Source organism: Plectropomus leopardus, chromosome 15 (assembly GCF_008729295.1).
Source record: "Plectropomus leopardus isolate mb chromosome 15, YSFRI_Pleo_2.0, whole genome shotgun sequence".
Lineage (NCBI taxonomy): Eukaryota > Metazoa > Chordata > Actinopteri > Perciformes > Serranidae > Plectropomus > Plectropomus leopardus.
Genome location: NC_056477.1, coordinates 31788111 through 31794773, shown reverse-complemented (window position 1 = coordinate 31794773; position 6663 = coordinate 31788111).

Below are 6663 nucleotides of genomic sequence, written 5' to 3'. Positions count from 1 at the left end.
TGTGCATTCTGTTGGCGGATAGAGGACAAATCAGGTTTTAGGGGCTTGCTGCGAATGAATGGAATTCTAATTCATTCTCAGTAAAGTGGCCCCCTTGATAACCAAGACGCACTCCAAACTGAGACGAGCCATTACTGCAAAGGAGAGACTGGTAAACCCTCTTGGCAACAGGTTTGTTATTTATTTTTAAATTAATTCTATTCAATTTGTATAGCGCTTTTAACAGAGGTCTTTCACAGAATTGATTCACAGAATCAAAAGTAATAAAGCTTTATTTTCTACAGAAAAGGAATGTCTGGACATTGCAGAAGAGTTTCTTCGGAAATGGCAGTTTCCCCACTGCCTAGGTGCTATTGACTATACAGCCACCAGCACATAGTGGAAGCACCTTTCGGAACTACAAAGGACGCTTCTCTGTGTTGCTGTTGGCTATAGTCGATGCCAAGTACCAATTCAAGTACACCAGCATGGGAGCGCAGAGCAGAGCATCTGATGCAGGAGTATTCGCAGAATCTGATTTCAAACAACACTTGACAAGAATCTCCTCAGTATTCCTGCAGCAAAATTGCTCCCAGGCTCTGACATAGAAGTCCTATTATGTTTACAGGGGATGATGCATATCCTTTGTGCTCCAATATATTCTTTTCACCAGATGACAGACACCAGAAACATCAAACCCTTCAGCAACCATTTTTGCTTGCTTGTTAATGGTATTTCCCCACTTCAACTGGGTTTGGACTTCAGAAGCTTTGAATACTGGGTTCTCAACATAGTGGTTCTCGTCTTTACTTCTTCCACTGCAATTATTGAGCAAGAAATACTGTATATATATACATATATATATATAAATACTATGTATATCTTATTGCGATTTTGTCTCTTATTCACACACACATGCACATATATAAATATACAGTAAGATTACAGTGTATGTGTGCGTGTGCGCGAATAAATGAGAAAATATTTATGTAATTTCACTGTAATTTTCTCTATTATTCTCTCTCTTTCTCTCTCTTTCACACACACACACACACACACACACACACACACACACACAAAGTAACTGAAATTAAAACGCCAAGCAATTTGATCTTTTCCAACCACTGGCATGTACAGTTGCAATTAAAAGTATTCACCTCCCAATGAAAATTAGGGTTATTGTCAAAATTTACAGACATTTAGATACTTCATAACCAGCTTGAGATGCCAAACATATATACTCCAAACTGTGACAAGTGTAAGCACTGAACAGGATGGATTTTTTAACGAACCGTTATAACAATTAATGTTAAAATAGTCATGATGATGCTAGGTAGCTGTTAGTGATTACTCACCGGGTACATACATTGCAGTAGCAATTTTGGACCAACTCTTGTCTTTGTCCATCCTGTTGTGGTAGGTTTTGGACGAAACGTTATATAATCATTCGTGCTGTTGCCACAAATCAACCAGTTGGTCTTCCATTTCAGAGGTCCAAGAGACACTAGTCCTCACCAGCGCCATGTTTTTTGTTCGTTTTCACTTCCTCTTACGTCAGTCAGCTGACTCAACCCGTGTCTTGATTGGCTTTGTTCCAGAACACATGACATTACACACTACAGAGCATCCCACACACTACAGTATTTTTAGTCACAAATATTAAACATGTTCATTATCTACAATCTCTAATTCTGAGGCCTTCCAAGTGGACCCGACCGTTCGAAATCACTCTTAACACACCCTACACCTCAGGAAAATCAGACACGATGTCGTTTGCAAACATCAGACAATCGGGCCTTTGCTGGCTGTGATTGTAAGGGGGAGATCAGGACAAAAATCAGCCCAATTATTCTGTAGTGTGTACCCGCCTTTAGCTAAAACAGACTTAGGAGTTAAGACCAGTCTTAGTTAAGCCCTGTTGGTGCAAACAACAGGGCGGCCAGCACCTTCCATGTCTACATATAACTTTTCAGGTTTCTTTCTGCGTCAGCAATTTGCGCTTTAGGATTTTGTTACAATGATGTCAACAAATACACATTGTGGGATGGCATCATGGTGAAGTGACACAGCCTGTTACTGTTTTGTCAAAAAGTGCACATGTGGTGGGATTAGGCAGCATAGTCCTTATGTTTACACAACAGCACGGACTGTCATGATGGTGAGGATCAGGCAACAAAGTCACGGATGGTTTGGTTTAGACAAAAGAGGCTCATAGTTAGGTGTAGAAAAACACACACACACGCACACGCACAAACATATCCATACAGGAAAGGAACTCAGGACTTCCGCATTAATCACTTGTTTGTAGGACCCATCCACCTCCCTACCCCTCCTGCCTTATAAGTGCACTTGGGCCCCTTATATTACGTGGTTACTTCCACCATTGTTTGTTTGTTTGTTTATTTAGATTAATTAGCTTCAGCATAGCAAAAGCTATTCTTCCTGGAGTCTATGTGATGCATCTGCATGAGGGGCCAAGCTTCTGAATTTCTGGCATTCTCTTTCCAGCTTTGGGGTCCATTCACCTTCGAACCATCTTCCATCGTAAAAAACCCCAAAACTGGCAGACGGAGCCGCCTCAGTGAACAGGTTGATGTCCTGAGGATGAGTCAGGTGGCCATCATAAAAGAAGGAGATCCTGTTCCAATCGCCAAGGAGATAGAACCAGAAGCAGTGCTCGGCATGGCTTGGCGTGTCAAGAGAGATGGAGGTCAAGAGCGACAGAAGAAGCAATGGACAACAGGTAAGAAAGAAAGGCCCGCTGCAAGGGAATGATGAGGAGAGAAAAATTGAGGTGGCCCAGGAGGGAAAGGAGCTGACGCTTAGTGCAACACGGGGCAAGGAGAAAATTCAAGATCAATTTGAGATATGCGGTTAAGCATCTCAGCTGGAAGCAAGGCTTAAAACAGTGTTGAAGGCAGACGATGCCTGCCGCAATGTAAAGTGATCAGAAAAGAGATCAGAACCCTGGAAAGGAACCACGCAGTGCACAGGATGAGAGGGAGAAGTCGGTGGCATCCTGGTGCCAACAGCCCCGGCCGAGATGGGTTGGGAGGCAAAGGCAAGAGCCCCAGTCAAGGCTGGCTGTCGCAAGTGTTGTAGATGAACATTAGGGGGCACTGACATCCCAGTGCCGGATGCCCCAGCGAGAGTGAACTGTCGAGGATGCTGCGGAATACAACTGGGGGCAACGGCAGCCTGGCACCAGATGCCCAAGCGAGAGTGAAGTGGTGTGGTTGGCGAACATGTACAGACAGGGGCAATGGCATCTCGATGCCAGATGCCCCAGCAAAAGCGAACTGCTGCAGACGTCAAGGTTGAGCAGTAGAGGGCACTGGCAGCTCAGTGCCAGATGCCCCAAAGGGATGGAGCTGCTGCGGATTGCATGGAAGAGCAGGAAGTGGCGCCGGCATCCCAGTGCCAGGCGGTCCAACATAAGCAGGCTGCTCAAATTGAGGAGGGAGGGTGCAGGCAACCCGGTGCCGAGAATCCCTGGTGAGGTGAGCTGATGGGAGTGGGAGGGTGTTGCGATGCTTCAGGCAAACCCGACTGCCACGGCCAGCAGGACCGAGTTGAAGCAGCTGGCAAACTGGCCCTTTACTTGCCCAAGGCAGCACATCCCTGCTTCCCAATCAGCACAGTTCGCTGGTCATGCAGAGGTGGTTGAAGGTGAACTGGCCCTTTAACAGAGGTGCTGACGTCATGGCACATGACAGGAGCCACCGCGATGACATCACCCAGAAGAGCGCCGACTTTGACAGAGTGGCAATGGCACTCCGATGTCAGAATGTCAAAAAGTTTAGCTTTGTCATCAGTTCAGTGAAACGGTATTCCCCAATCCCTCAATGCCCTGTGAAGGGTGGCTACTGTCCAGTTCGCGTCGTCAAAGGTAGCCGGCAATCAGGAGACCTCGCTGGAGCGAGGTGACGCTGCGACCGACAGTGAGCTGCCGAGCTGGCGGAGTCGGGACAACGGTGGGAGGTCGTCACCATTCTCTGTGGCGATGGAGTGGGAGAACCGCAGCGGCACAGGGCTGCACGGGGGTGACCCCGTCCTCTTCTTTCCACTGGATGCGATGGAGAAGTTGTTGGCGTTGGACCCTGAGGACGCCTGCACGGCCAGATGGAGACGGTGAGGGTGATCATCCCAGCATTGTCCGAGCAGGTCACCATCCAACGGGGAGAAAGAGATGGAATCCATAACACAGAACGGGTGAGTAAGCGAATCACAGTCGACAGAGAGAGGACAGCTCTGTGGTGTGTTGGTACGTGCTCATGCAGAATATGAGAACGAAAGGGGAAGAGCGGGTTAGGAGGATAATTAAGCCGGAAGAGGCATGGTTAATAGATAGCTTCATATCAATCTGTTTTTTATTTCAAACCAACAGAGACATTCGTGTAATTTAAAAATCTTTGCTCTTAACCCACAACACAGCACCACGTGTGCTTCTTTATTCTGAAGCAGTTGAGGTTTTTCATTATTACCTAAGAGAGTTGGACCAAACTACTGAACAATAGTCTAAATGAGATAAAACCAAAGCTTGAATTACTTGTTTGACTGTTTCTTGCATCAGATATTTTGTACATTTTGTAATAACAGATAAAATGTTTCCCATTTTAGTCACCACTCTCTGTATGTGTTTGTCCCATGACAATTTACTTACAATAACTCCCAGTAGTTTGACCTCTTCTACCTGATTCATTACCACATTATTTATCTTGGGATTCAGCTTTGGTTTTGAACATAAAGAGTAGTTTGTTCCTATTACAATGTTGTTTCAGATACATACAAGTTCATCCAATCTACAGCTAACTTCAGCTCCTGATCTAGATTTTATATACATCACTAAATGCTGCTCCCGCTGAATATATTGTGGAATCATCAGCATACATTGAAATTTGTGCTTTTGTCAACACTAAAGGAAGATAGTGTGAAATAGTGTACAGGAGAGGCCCAAGACAACCTCCTTGAGGCAATCCAAGTTTAACATCCTTCACCTCTGAATAGCTCCCATTAAAATACACCATTGCTTTCTTTCACTTAAAGAACTTTTCATCCATAATAATGCAGGCTGAAAAAAACCATAACATTCTAATTTTTTCAACATCAACTCATGATTAATTATGACAAAAGCAGCTGAAAAATCAAGCATAACTACTCCTATAATTTCCTTTTATCCATTTCCATTAACTAGTTAGTTAGTAGCAGCAACACTAGCAGTTCTGGGCAGAAGCTCAGCAGCAGATACCAGAGGCTGCAGTTACCACCTGTACAAGAAGAGAAAAGCATGATGTGCAGAAATGTCCATGAGGATGGGTGTAAGATATTTTCTTTATTAGAATGACAATTACAACCAAAAACATGATTTAATCAGCTCAAAATATTTAGATTTAAAAAACTCAAAGTACTATTTATTATGTGAAAAAGTCAGGAGTGTTAGAAAATGTTTTCTAAGCAGACTATGACTACTCTTCACGTTGTTGTTCTTCTCATGTAATGGATGATGCTGTCACCCCTGGGTGGTGGGTGAAGCTGTTTTCCTGCGTCAAATGCACAGTTTATGTGATCTGTCTTGAGCTTGTAAAAATTAGGGGAATGTTCCGAGGTCAGAGTAATCTTCACAGCCCACAGTCCACTTGGCAAAATATCACTAATCACCTGAGGAGCCCTGTGCTGTTAAAGTGGACACGTGTCTACATCAGGCTCTTTGTCCATTAAGAACCTTGAGAATGAAGGGGAGGGGTTACAGATCATTTATCTTTGATTGGACCACCATGAACACTTCACAATAAATTATCCACAACTTTTGTTTTTGGAACAGTTTCCCTACTGTTTGCCCACAAATAAGTTTCATTTAGTCACACATGGTAGGTTAAGTAGAATTGGAAGGCATTTTAGCTTCAAGTAAGAAATCCAAATTTTCAAATCCAAAATGATTTTTTTTGAAAAGGAATAAATATAACAAAATAAACTAAATAGAAACCAAAGCTTCAATTCAACTTTATTTATAACGCCCAAAATCATGAAGCACAATTTGCCTCAGGCAGCAAAACGATTAATTCTTTTTGTTGACATTTTACAGAAAAGGAAAAACTCAAGAAACTCAAGTTTTTAATGGGAAAAACCCCAAAACTCCATATATGAGGAACATGAACATAGAAAAAATCTCATGAAGAGTTATTGAGGAGGGATCCCTCTCTCATGATGGAGAGACTGGCAATAGATGTTGTGTTAACAGAACAGATCAACATAGAAAAATAACAGTTATGCATTCGACAAAATGATGCATAAAGGAGGAGAGAGAGATAGAGAGAGACAGAGAGAGAGAGAGAGAAAGAGAGGGAGGAAAAAAGAGTTGCACAGCAACAACAATATTAAAATAATAACTATAACAATAGTAATAGAAATATTACTAATAAAAAGGGTATAAACAGGGTTTCCCTAAGAAGGACCACCCATACCAATGCTGGGAGGCATCAAACCTCCATCACCTACCCCAGGCAGTATGGGCTACAAACTCTCAGGTGTCTGTGCCTAAAGTTTTTGCTTTTTTTAAGCCCTGGCAGTGAGTGCCACTTCTAAAACTAGAAGGCAGATTGTGGCAAAGAACTCCTCTTTTCCAACTTGTCAGTGTAATCATGTAGTGCTGCTGAACACAGCCTCAGGCCTCACTCCTCCTCCATC